The sequence below is a fragment of the Macaca nemestrina genome, chromosome 5 (genome assembly GCF_043159975.1).
Source record: "Macaca nemestrina isolate mMacNem1 chromosome 5, mMacNem.hap1, whole genome shotgun sequence".
NCBI classification, from domain to species: Eukaryota; Metazoa; Chordata; class Mammalia; order Primates; family Cercopithecidae; genus Macaca; species Macaca nemestrina.
Window position 1 is genome coordinate 171191873 of NC_092129.1, and position 14035 is coordinate 171205907.

General features: G+C 42.0%; 1 protein-coding gene and 1 long non-coding RNA gene across 14 annotated transcripts in view; one reads left to right on the forward strand and one right to left on the reverse strand.

The window, feature by feature from the left end:
- Window positions 1-14035, reverse strand: part of LOC105482440 (phosphatase and actin regulator 1) — a 578235-nt gene that overhangs the window by 349693 nt on the left and 214507 nt on the right. The window lies entirely within an intron of this gene.
- The window catches only part of LOC105482442 (uncharacterized), a 48155-nt gene that overhangs the window by 24314 nt on the left and 9806 nt on the right, over window positions 1-14035 (forward strand). Inside the window, exon 7 of one of the 2 annotated variants that reach the window (XR_011623000.1) lies at window positions 9194-10219. The exons of the other annotated variant lie outside the window; for it this stretch is intronic. This is a non-coding gene — a long non-coding RNA (uncharacterized lncRNA). Of the gene's footprint in view, window positions 1-9193; window positions 10220-14035 lie in introns of those variants that run through there. 2 annotated transcript variants of the gene reach the window in all.

Consider the following 14035-nt stretch of genomic DNA (forward strand, 5'->3'; position numbering starts at 1 on the left):
CAGCTGAAGAAAGTTTACCCAAACGTATTGGGACCCAAGGGTTTTCTGTAGGTGAAATACAAGGGTGAGTGCCCTTGACCCTGAGCCTCACTGGTAGGTAGAAAAGGATTGCTTATATGAGATTGGTGCCATAAAGAGCCCAGAAAACATAACGTCCAAGTGAAAATCATATGCTTACTATGCAATCACCTCTTTAAGGCCAAGCCCCCAGGCTCTCCTTCCAAGAATATTGTAATTACTAAGGACAATCTATACAGACACCTTGAAACCATTGCTACATGGGGTGACAATAGTAAGAATAATTTCTGTCTATCCCAATTTCTCTGTCTTAGCATCTGTCCTGAGCAGATAGTAAGCGTCTGTGTCCAAATGATACATATTAAGGGACAAGTGTGTTCAAACGTTAGAATAGTCCCACTAATGGGAGGCTGAGAACCATTGATGGCACAGATGAGCAGCACACCACTCAGAGAGTCATTAAAAGTGAAGATCAACATAAAAATCTCCAACCTGCTTGCTTTACCCATGTCAAAGCCAGGATGAGACGTATTTAGGACATGACACACAGAGGCGAGAATGTGTATTTCCATCACTTCTGAGCAACTTCCTAGCAAAAAGCTCCGTGAGGACTTCCACCTCCTTATAGTCAAGGCTTTTCATCTATTATGAATTCTCAACTGACTTCTGGGGCAAACATCATAAAGCAATTTTATCTCCACTGAATATTTCACCATTCTAAATAGAAAGTCTTCCAGCCTCTTACCTTGTTGCTGAAGTTGCCCTAAAGAAAAGTAACTCTAAACCAACATATGCAGGCTCCCATGAGTTAAAACACAAACCCCTTACAACCATGTTATATATAAAAAAATTCATCTTTTAACACCAAAAGCTGAAAAGCAGTTTTAAGAAGCCATCACAATGCCATCCCACACTGTGAGTTATTTAATTGCAATAGGAATACATGTACCAAAAATCATTCCCTAATTAGCTTGAACCTAAAACAGCAGTTGTTAAATGTGTGATTGGTGCTGATGCAAGAGGATATGCTTTTGCCATTGTGCGGCAGGGGCTGTGATGGTGTTCAGGTTTTATTTTTAAAGTTTGGGTAATTATAACTTAAACTAACAGCAGGGGGGAAATGAATCATTTATTTGTCTCTCTTATTACAGCTTCTCTCCCCAAAAGTGTTTCCTTTCTTGCTGCATTTACCTACCTAGCAAGGTGTTACTCTGGGTCCTGAGGATGGAAGCATCTGGGATTTGATCACAAATTGTATAGTAAACATTCTGAGACAGGTGACTGCCACCCAAATTCATTATAAAGTGGAAAAAATGCACTCAATTAATTCAGCACGTTTGCCGGATATAAAACTTGAACAATCAACAAGAAACAGTTTGGCATTGGAGGTAAAGTTCTGGACTGGATGTCAGAAAACCTGGATTTGAGCCCATCTCTGCCAGTGACTAGCGGGGCACCTCTGGCGCCCCCTAGCTCCCTGGATTCTCGGTTCTCTTTTATGCGCTCTCAGGTTGCTTGCAGCTCTGAGATGTAGAATTCCACATCAATAAAGAAGAGTGGAATGGTGTGAATGTCATGAATATACAGCTACTTGTATAATCTACTGCTTTTCTCCAATTACTACGAGCCATGCGTCAGCCTTAGACTTGGCTGGGATTTTGACTGATGAGGAAAGAGTTCTAGAAAGGAGAAGTGACTGGTTAATAGTTACACTGTTGGTAAATGTGGGAGAAAGAGTACAAACCAGGGATTTCTATGTTAGGTGGGCTCAAATCCAGGTTTTCTGACATCCAGTCCAGAACTTTTCTTCCTATGCCAAACTGCTTCTTGTTGATTGTTCAACTTTTATATCAAGCAAATGTACTGAATTAATTGATGCTAGATTACCTAAGGCAATCTCTCCTTAGATTATGGAGACACCAGGTGACATTGAATTAAAGGCTTTACCGATGTATTTTCCAATGGCTACTCATTATTCTTAGACTAGGGGACAGTATCTGGAATCCAGCAGTCTTAGTTCCGGTTCAGCATGATTTTGCCACACAATGAAGCACCTATATGCCCTAGGTTTATCTTTGTTCAGAAAAGCTGGATTATGTAATAATTAAGAGTATGGGCTTGATACCAAGATTTGTATATGACTGTTCATAGCAGCTTAATTTGTAATAGTCAAAAACTGGAAACTTCCCCACTATTCATTAACAGGTAAATGGACAAACTGTGGTATATCCATACAATGAAACACTACTCAGTGATTAAAAATGCATGAACTGTTGAGGTCTGCAACAACATGAATAAATCAGAAAATAATTATACCAAGTGAAAGAAGCCAAACAAAAATAAAAAGTTCATCCTTTAGCATTCCATTTACATAAAATTATAGAAAATGTAGGCTAATCTGTAGCAACAGAATGCAGATCCTTGTTGCTTGGAGATGGGAGTCTGGGGAGGGATGAAAAAGAAGCAGGAGGAAGCTTTTGGGAGTGAGGGATATGTTCATTATCTTGACTGTGACGGTTTCATGGGTGTATATACATGTTAAAAGCTTTCAAATTATATACCTGAAATATGTGCAGTTTATTATATACCAATTATACCTTATTTTAGCTGTTCCAAAAAATAAACACCAGACAGGGCTTGGAGTTGAAAAACCAGATGGGGCCATGTCGTGTTACTGTCGTTGTTATTATTGTCATCGGGTGCTGCTGCTGCTGACGGTGTGCACGGGTCTATGCTCCCTTATGATTCCATGCAGCTAGCCTGACATAGAGAGGTGGCTGGGCAGAAAAAAGACCTGGAATCAGTTAGATCAGGGAAGGCTAATCTCGTTTTATTCCTGGCTCTGTGGGTTTTGCTACCCACTATCTGTGTAACCTTTGGTGAGTTATAAACATCATCTGAAAAAGAGTAGGGCGGGAAATAACAATTCCTACATCATCAAGTTGCCTTGAAGATGAAATAAGTTAATGTTTGTTAGGTGCTTAATAAAAATTAACTTGTATTATTATTTTCCCAGAACACTGAGAAAGGATTCTGTTTTTTTGTTTTGTTTTGTTTTTATTTATTTATTTTTTTTTTGACTGAGTCTCACTCTGTTGCCCAGGCTGGAATGCAGTGGTGTGACCTCGCCCCACTGCAACCTCCACCTCCTAGGTTCAAGCAATTCTCATGCCTCAGCCTCCTGAGTAGCTGGCATTACAGGCATGCACTACCATGCCTGACTACTTTTTGTATTTTTAGTAGTGATGGGATTTCACCGTGTTGGCTATGCTGGTCTTGAACTCCTGACCTCAAGTGATCCGCATACCTCGGCCACCCAAAGTGCTGGGATAATAGGCATGAGCCATGGAGCCCGGCCAGGATTCTCTTTTACCTTTTGCATTGCATTTTGTTTTCATAAAATTTAAGTTCATCAGTCTATTTAAAGAATACTAATGTGAAGCAATTCATACAGGTTTCCAGATTGCTACTCAGCACCCTGTCTGGGAGCTTTTGTTCTGCCCACACTGTCTAAAATAGTAGGCCTTTCCCAGTCACTCTTTAGACCTTGCCCTGTTTTATCTTTCTTCATAACACTTACCACCACCTGAAATATTATATATTTGCTTGTTTATTTGTTTACTCTCTGTATCCCTCCACTGGAACATAAGCTCGCTGAGGCTAGGGACTTTGTCTGTTTGGCTCACTGAAATATAAAATTCACTCAGTTGGAGACAGGAGAATCGCTTGAACCTAGCAGGTGGAGGTTGCAGTGAGCTGAGATTGTACCATTGCACTCCAGCCTGGGCAACAAGAGTGAAACTCCGTCAAAAGAAAAAAAAAATCCACTCAATTAGTATGTGTTGGGTGTTGAATAAATGAATGATTGCATTATCTTCAAGGGCCTTCCTTTGAGATGGTGACAGTGTGGTGGTAGCCATTTTTATTATTGTCTTTGTGTGGTACTGTTGCTGATGGTGTCCACATGTTTATGCACCCCTATGATTCCATGCAGCTAGCCTAACACAGAAAGGTGGCTAGGCAGAAAAAAGACCTGAAATCAGTTATATCAGTGAAGTCCTAATCTCATTTTATTCCTGGCTCTGTGGGAGTAAGAGACTGCATAGGCTGAATAAGATATTTGAGAAAATAAGATCAGGGCCTGAGACTGTTCCTTAAATGATAAACAAAGAACAGAAATCTTAAGTCTTGGATACTTGGAAACACGATGGCTCTGATGTAACTCATCCTCAGACCCTTTAAAAAAATAGTCAGTAAGAAAAAAGACTGAAAGGAAGTTAAGTCCAGGGCAAAAAGTCATCCCAGGCCTCCAGTGGGCCTCTAAACTGCAGCCAATTTGTTCTGTTTTGGGTTACTCCAGACTTACCACAATTGTCGTTTTCCTTCTTTTTAATTTTGTGAATGCAAATTACATGACTAAATCTCAAAGGAGCTAATTCTTGACCTGCTTCCAGTCACCTGCCTTGCCCTCCTGCTGCCACGTTTCCTATAGATGCTATTTCTTCAAGTTTGTTGCTTTAGAAAAATGTGAAAAGTGCAATAATGCATCAAAACAATATTCTCTGGAACTTGTGCTTGGACCTAAAATTGTACTGCCATCAATCCTCATGTGAGTGTAATACACTCAGATATAAACAGTCACTTAACTTATTCTACCTTGAACCTTCTCCTTAGCAATCTGCAAACAACGCTGTATAAATGAGTGGCAAATGCTTCAGTGCATACAAAAGACTTCGTGAGTTAGCATTTGTCATCTTTTATGTTTTAATTATCTCATTTGATTTCTTTATTGTTGCAATTACATTCTAATTTTGTGTGCAGACACTTCAGTGCCTCAGGCTAGATTAATCAATTAATACTAAAATTATTATTATACCAGTATAGATACAAGTGGATAGGTGGCTAGCACAACTCCAGATCCACGTTGGATTCTGAATAAAGAAATTCTAGCTGTGGAAAATTACTTTAGACTACTTTGAAGTGAAAAATGAGACTCTTCCTAAAATCCTAAAGTAACAAAAGGGATTTGGATGGATTGTGTTTGTTTTGGTGCTATATCAACATTCATTGTTTGTTGCAAATATGTACATATCTTCAAGAGGGCAACAAGATTATCTATTTTCTTTTTTTTAATGACACTCAAGCTGAAATCATTAGGCAGTAGCCTTGATCAAAGGCTCTAGGTGAGCAGGGAGTTTTAGTAGGTTGTGAGAACATTAGGTTTCAGACAAAATGAGAAAACATACCTCCCAGTCATGAGATGACTTCCCGGTTCAATGCACAGGACTAACAGATTTTTCAGGAGTCTGTGCATGCAATGCACACAGGCTCACAGCTCCCATGAGTGAAGGGCCAAACACAGAACTGAATTAGTCCTTGGGGCTTTGCAAAAACCATGTGGTTAGATGGAAATAAAACAAGAAAGAAAGGGCCCTAGGTTCTTCATCAGTCTCAGGAAAGAATCCCTTCCTCCAGGTTACTGCTCCCCTACCACACTACCCCGAAACCCCAAAACGTACATTTACACACACATGTACACACACACACATGCATACCATAAATAACATAGTATGTCATTGTCTGATATGCTATTTTCTTTATCTGAACTTCTCTGTTATAACATCAGTGTAGGCCAGGCACAGTAGCTCATGCCTGTAATCCCAGCACTTTGGGAGGCTGAGGCAGGCAGATCACTTGAAGTCAAAAGTTTGAGACCAGCCTGGTCAACATGGTGAAAGCCCCTTTCTACTAAAAATACAGAAATTGGCTGGATGTGGTGGCAGGCACCTGTAATCCCAGCTGCTTGGGAGGTAGAAGCAGGAAAATCGCTTGAACCCAGCAGGGAGAGGTTGCAGTGAGCCGAGATTGTACCACTGCACTACAGCCTGGGCGACAGAGTGAGACTCAGTCTTAAACAAATAAAAATAAATAACATCAGTGGGTAAGTTAAATCATACTTTTGGCCCTTGTTTGTTCTTCAAACCATGGAGGTGTTTGGTTCACACATTAAATTATAGGCTCTTAGAATATAGTAATAGCAATTGGTAATATTTATTGAGCTTTGCTATGGCCCCCCACAGTGTCTATTATCTCATTTAATCCTCACAGCAACCATATGAGGAAAGTGCCATAGCTATCCCCATTTTAAAGATAGAGAAAGTGAGGCACAGAGAGTTGATGGTACATGACCTGGTGAGGGATAGAGCTGGGATTGAAAGTAGAGACAGGGTCTCATTCTGTTGCCCAGACTGGAGTGAAGTAGCATGATCTTGGCTCACCGCAACCTCTGCCTCCCAGGCTCAGGCGATTCTCCTGCCTCAGTCTCCTGAATAGCTGGGATTACAGGCACGTGCTACCATACCAGACTAATTTTTGTATTTTTAGTAGAGATGGGGTTTCACCATGTTGGCCAGGCTAGTCTCAAACTCCTGACCTCAAATGATATGCCCACTTTGGCCTCCCAAAGTGCTGGGAATACCGGCGTGAGCCACCACACCCAGCCCTACTAATTGGAGTTTTAACACATCTGGTGAGTAAATGCATGCTCTGTTACGGTCCTGGAAGAGTTGACGCAGATCTGATAGCTCCTCAAAGCCATCACTCCAGAGCCATGGAATAAGTCTTACACCCTGACATGGGTTGAATTTGTTCTCCTAAAAGATATGTTGACATTCTAACACCCGGTACTTGTGAATGTGACCTTATTTGGAAATAGCGTCTTTACAGATATAGTCAATTTAAAACAAGTCATTAGGTTAGGTCCTAATCTAATTTAACTGGTGACTTTATAAGAAGAGAAGAGCCCCAGAGACTGACCTGGACAAAAGAAAGACAATGTGAACACATAGAGAGAGACAGCCATAGGATGACAGGGTCAGAGATTGGGGTGATGCATTTTTGAGCCCAGTTAACACCAAGGATTGCCAACTGCTGCCGGAAGCTGGGAGACAGAAGGAAGGTTCTTCCCTAGAGCCTGTCAAAGGAGCATGGCACCACCAACACTTTGATTTGGGACTTCGAGACTCCAGAACTATCAGAGAACAAATTGATGTTGTTTTATGTCATGTAGTTTGTGGTACTTTGTTACAGCAACTCTAGGAAATGAATACACACAACAACCTTCATTTTCCCTTCCCATATGGACCAAAGAGTAAACGTCCTCTCAGCCAAACTCTTCCCCATCTAAAGGCAGGCAAACCACCCTCCTTCTCTTAGCTCCTTGAACAGGGCTCATACCCTGAGTAGAGAATTGTCCACCTGTACAGGGGCCTGAGCAGATGTGGGCTGATGTAGTGTATGTAGGGGCTGTCTTCAGGAGGCTGTGGTTTTCTAGGGAACACAGCTCGAGTCCAATAGGACACCCAAGAGTTGACACTGCTGGTCCCATTCTTGCTTCATCCATATCCCCAAAGAGGGAAACGCCTGGACATTGTGGGAACATGAAGACATTAAGGTGTGAGCCCAGGTCAGATAACAAAGAGATAACAAGAAGAATCACCCTGGTGAGATCCATTATATTAAAGAGTCATCAGTTCTATCTGATCTGTTTGCTGCCTTTGTGTCTGTCTTCTAGTTTCTCCTCGTTTTGGTGTCATTTGGATCCTCGTGTTATGATTATATGGAGATTGTTTTTTAAATTATCCCTTTAAACATCTAGTTTATTAAATATGTCATTTTCCATGAACATTTTAATTTATATAATCATTATTCTGTATGCAGTTATTTGTAGGATATTTAAAGCATAAAACTTACAATTGAATTTCCAACACTAAGAAAAATGTGAAACCATTACTTCACCAAGATTTGGAATAAGTCCAGGTGCAGTGGCTCATGCCTGTAACCCCAGCACTTTGGGAGGGTGAGGCAGGGGGATAACCTGAGGTCGGGGGTTCAAGACCAGCCTGGCCAACATGGCTAAACCCCATCTCTACTAAAATTACAAACATTAGTCGGGCTTGGTTGTCTGTAATCCAGCTACTTGGGAGGCTGAGGCAGTAGAACCACTTGACCTCAGGAGGCAGCCATCGCAGTAAGCCAAGATGGTGCCACTGCACTCCAGCTTACATGACAGAGTTGGACTCAATCTCAAAAAAAAAAAGAAAGAAAGATTTGGAATAAATTAAATGCTGGTGATATAGTTAGATACATAATAGCAAAGGTAGAGACTCTCTGCTTGTGAATTTTGGCCCAGTCATTTCTAAGCTCCATAACCAAGGTCAATTGTTTAACTTACTGAACCTCAGTTTCTTCATATATAAAATAGGGTAAAGCAGCAGCTTCTACTTCTTAGGATTACTCTATGGATCATTGAGATAATGCAGACAAAAGCTTAGGAAACCACTGAGATCATTCGGAATTAAAAGAAAGATATTGTTTAAGGGGTTAGAATTGTTTAGCTTAAGAGAGAAGAATAAACAATGATTTAATGTGTCTTTGTGTATACAAACAATAACTAGAATGATCTAAGATTGAAGATTTCTTGACAAGATTATTCAAGAATAAGCAGACTTATAAGTAGAAGGATTTTGGTTATTTTTTTAAAAAGCCTATATATTAAGTAAATGTTGGAAGTAGATAACAAGGAGCACTTAATGATTTTTTTTTTTTTTTTTTTTTTTTTTTTTTTTTTTGAGACGGAGTCTCGCTCTTTCACCCAGGCTGGAGTGCAGTGGTGCAATCTCAGCTCACTGCAAGCTCCGCCTCCCGGGTTTACACCATTCTCCTGACTCAGCCTCCGGAGTAGCTGAATGATTTTTATCCTTGAAGATATTTGGGAATAGCATTGGCCATACTTGCTATCTTGGAGGGCTTACATATTTACTAGCACAGAGACAGGCTGACAAATGAGGGATTTTTTCCAAATTCCTTCTTAGACTAGGATTCTAGGACCGGATCTGTCAGTCTCTTCTTGTGAGATCCAGGTGAAACCAAGCTACATTCATGGGCTTCACTGTTTCTCTCCAAAGATATAAAGTGGTAATGGCCTCAGTAGCAGGCAGGAGAAACAGGTTATTGAAGCAAAGTCGTTGTCTAGAGTTGTGGTCCTCAGAACTGAATGTGCATCAGAATAATTTGGAAGACTTATTTAACACAGATTTCGGGTCCTACCTCCAGAGTTTCTGATTCAGTAGGTTTTGGGTGGGCCTGAGAATCTGCTTTTCTAATATATTACTAGATGATGCTGATACAGCTGGCCTGAGATCATACTCTTGGAACCACCAGTCTATGGAGGAAGAGATGCTGAGAGTGGAAGACTCTTATTACCTGAGTGAAATCTGAATGCCAAGGTTTTGGCCTGGGTCTCAGCTGGCTGAACCTCCCAGCTGTGAGATGTTGCGACCACAGTTGAAACGCATGTTAAGCCCTTTCCTCAGCACACATTTGCCATCCTCTGCTTGCCTGCACTAACAGAAAGAATACGAGGACAATTCAGGGCGTACACTCCCCTCCTTTTTTACTTATGTGAATGTTTGTGTGATTCTGCTTTGTGACTATCACTGCTGTTTAATTAAAGGCCCCGGATGCTGACGTGAGCAGTCCTCCCATTTATCATCTACTCATTCACCCATCAATCCAGACTTAAAAAATGTATTTGATATTTACATATGCAATGCCCCACAGTATGAGCTTACTTCGACTGCACCTCCAGTTTTCTCCTGGATTTATTTTGGGTCTCTGGACATTTATATTAACTTGCCACGATAGTGACTGCTGACCTCTTTCTTTGTGTAACAGAGCCCCCTGAATTTAGCTGGACACATAGCTATTGTGCTTATAACTAGAGTTGCCAACTTTCCCTGCAGGTAGGTATGACCATGAGACTAAACTTAGGCTAAAAGGAGATGAACCAAAATAATGTATGTAACTTTTGGGTTATCTTCTTGAAGGAGAAAGATACTTCCCTAAACTTCCTTTACCTCCTTCTCACTCTCTGAAAAGTGACAATAGCTGGAGAAATACCAGAAGCCACTTGTTAAGGATGGCACTGGACCACTCTCTTCCAGGTTATTATGTGACAGAAAAGCAAATTTCTATCTTAAGCTACTATATTTAAGGCCTGTTTGTTATAGAAACTTAGCCTTTACCTTGACCACTAAAATTGCCTACATGGCTGTCCTGTGCATTTGTCACCTTATTCTTCTTTTGTCACCTCCTTCTCCTTCTCCTTCTCCTTCTTCTTCTTCTTCCAGAGTTGTGCTCTTGTTGCCCCAGGTTCAACAGGTTCAAGTGATTCTCCTGCCTCAGCTTCCCTGAGTAGCTGGGACTACAGGCATGGGCCACCATGTCCAAATACTTTTTGTATTTTTAGTAGAGATAGGGTTTTACCATGTTGATCAGGCCAGTCTTGAACTCCTGACCTCAGGTGATCTGCCCACCTTGGCCTCCCAAAATGTTGGGATTACAGCCATGAGCCACTGTGCCCAGCCCATTTGTCACCTTTCTGGACTCAAGATTCGGCTGAAACTTCTAGATTCATGGTACTCATACATTTTAGATTCATGGTAACCATATACCCTTTCTCCTACTGAATTACTTGCCAACTAGCCTTGAATTGATGTTTATTTCCACCCCTTCCAACCAGTTAGAGTCTTAGCTCCTGTGCTCTCCTCTGCAGTGATTCACCACCTAGGATAAGATGGGATAACTTTCTGGGGACCAAGTTGACGCTGTGGAGCAGGTGTGGCTGGCAGTGCTGTACACAATTCTGTTATAACAGCACAAAGACAATGATTATCCACGTACTGGTGTAATTGTTTGAAGACCTAGCCTCAGCTCTCTTGAACTTCTCTTTCTTTCCATATATTCCCAAAGAGGTTCTCCACATACCCAAAAAAATTCTCTTGGCCAGTGCAGTGGCTCACGTCTCTAATCTCAGCATTTCGGGAGGCCAAGGTGGGAGAACTGCTTGAGCCCAGGAGTTCGAGACCAGCCTGGGTAATAGAGCAAGACCCTGTCTCCATAATAATCTCCCCAAATTAGCCAGGTGTCGGGGCACACAACTGTAGTCCTAGTTACTCAGAAGGCCTGGGTGGGAGGATCGCTTGAGCCAAGGAAGTCAAGGCTGCAGTGTGCCATGATTGCACCAGGTTCACTCCAGCCTGGGTGACAGAGCAAGATACCCGTCTCAAAAAACAAAACAAAAAAACGTTCTTTCTGTTCACAGGCAGTGTTTGGAGATTAACTAAGATATTGCAGTATTTGGGGGATAAGATATTTTATTTTTTAAAAAAGTGGTGCAAAAAAATTGTGTAGACAATAGCCATGCTGTTGTCTCAAAAGACTGTCATTTGCAATAACATCTTAAAACAATGGCTATGCAAGCAGGAAGTGCCATGAAGGCATTCACAGAAAATTAAAATGATTATTTCTGACAAACTTGAATGAAGGAGCAATCTCAGTAGAGGCTGATCAGTTAGAAACTATTCCAGAATATTATCTGGGGGTGCTGAGTGTATTTTTCTAAACTAAGATAACACAGTGAAGAAGTTCCAGGCTTTGGCTGTGAATAAATAGTACTCAAAAGAGGTGAGATTGGCAGCTATTGAAGTGGTGTGACTGAGGAACAATGAGTCATTTGTTCTTCGCATTTGGCTGTTTCAACCCTGAGAGTCACCTTGTTGTTGCGTCTTCCTTGGATTAAACCATGGTCCTTCAAGCTCTTCCAATAAAGGGTCAATGCATCATCTGAGGATAACATTTGAGAGCTTATAGTTCCTCTCCCTGGGAAATTTAATCACCATCACTGCCAATAAATCCACATTAAATTTCTGTAATGAATAGTTTGAAGGACTGGGGTGTCTGGAGTCAGGTGCTCCAAAGCAGAGGACATACAGAGACTTGGGTGCATGTGACTTACTAGATAAATGCTCTCAAAGCAAGGGAGTAGGTAGGAGGACTAGGTTAGGGCAGGAGAAGGGGCTACACCAAGGATGAGATCTTAGTTGGATTCTAGCTTCAGCCTAACCACGTGGGGAAGCTCTGAAGCATCAGTTGCTTCTCAGAGTTGGTCCCAGCTTTAGGCAAGGGGTCCCTCCTTTTGTTCCTGTGTGCCAGTTGGTCCTGCGTTGGCTGTGAGCCATCTTGGGTGAGGGGGATGGGAGGTAAAGGGTGGAACATGAAGTCCCAAATGGAGCTGATCCTGCTTTGCTTAGCATAGTTCTCTAAAGTAGTGCTTCTCAAACTTTGCTGCACATTGGAATTGCCTGGAGATCTTTGAAAAAACACCAATGCCTTGCTCCTACACTCAGACATTCTGATTTAAGGAGCTTTTGCCTGAACCACCTCACTTTCCTCTCTTCTCCTTCAAGACTCATGTGTCCTTCCTCAGTGTAACCTTTCTTTAGTCCTGCCTTGGCGCCTTTGCCTGTCTCTGTTATAGAATCGAACACCCTCTATTGAATTTCCCTGTCCATGCATCTGCCTTGCTCAGGGGGCTGGGTTCTCCCTTTGAGAATATGAGTAGAGCTTTAATTTTCTCTCTGTCCTGCCCCCTACCATGGTGCCTGCCACGTAGGACAACTTCAGGGCTCATCACATGAATGGATGGATGGATGGATGGATGGATGGATGGATGGATGGATGGATGGATGGGTGGGTGGGTGGATGTATGGATGGATGGATGGATGGAACGAATTGCAATTTTCAAGTAAGTTGCACAGATGCAAATACTCTGTGAACTCGGAAGAGGAAGCAATCCTTCAGGGCTGGAACGGGCTTTGAGGAAAAGATAGAAATCAAACCAGGATTCTGAAGATAAAAGAAAGACAAATCCCTGTCATGCCCTAGTTTCTAGGACTACCTAGAACCCTAGAGGTTAATTTCAAGCCAGTCCTGTTCGTAGGTAGTGGGATGAATGTTGAACGCACCGGGCATTTTGAGGGGTTTCGTTCAGCAGCCTGCCATAAGGATCAACTATGGTTTCTAACACATGCAGCGAAAACAGCTTTGGAAAAAGATCTTGCCCTTCTCCCATGGTTGTTTGAAGATGATTGCTCATCCTTCAGCAGGTCTTTCTCTCACGAGGTGTCTGCCGCATCTCTTGTTCTATGTGTTAATGAGCCCTGGGTGAAATTGGGGGGCATGCAGCGACTGGCATGATCAAACTGGGATGATGGATAGCTGTGCTGCCCCTCCTATTCTGAGTCTGACAGAGGGGCTCCATGGCTTATTCAGAGTGGCTATGCCAGAAATTGAATGTGAGCCGACAACCTGGCTGCAGTTCAAAACAGGTGAGAGAGAAACGATGCTGGTGGCAGAGCAAGAGACACCCACAGTCAGCAGTCGGAGGTGCAGCCCTGTTAACGCTGTGCGGTGCTAACCTACCGGCAGGATAATTCCTCTTAGACTCTCATGAAACAGCAGGGGCTGAGCTCGTCCTGTTCCTGTGCAGAAAGGTTATGTCTATCTTTTTATAGGTGGACATCAGGATGCCTCTGGGTTCTTCAGCAGACTGCATTCTATAAAAACACTTCAGATTCTCAAATGGTCCTGAGCCCCAGGCATTGTCATCATGGGCATGTGAATTCTTTTTTGGTGTATGCATGCATGGTACCTACGCTGTTTAAAGTTGCTATAGTGTTTAAAGGCCCAGATTCTGGAATTAGACAGGCTTGGATTCCAATCCTGGTTGTGTGACTTTAAGCAAATAACTGAGTTTCCTCGAGCTCCAGTTTTATAATCCACAAAATGGGAATACTAATAGTACCTTCTTGATAGGCTTAATGTGGCAACTCAGATGTTCCATGCAAAGCACTTAAGAGTTGTTCCTACAATACAAGAGATTTTTTAATGCTTATACGGTATTATTGTTGTTGTTGTTAATCTTCCAAAATTGATCATCTTTGCAAGCCTATGCAAGAAAGTGTGCTAGACATTGAAGATACAAAGACAAAGAAAACCTAGCCCCAAAGTCTAGACAGGCAGATGTCCTCATGAAGCACTAAACTGAAGTCCCTTTTGGCACTGGATCACCATACTCTATATTGCACCTTTATGTGAATTAGAAAAATAGATGCTC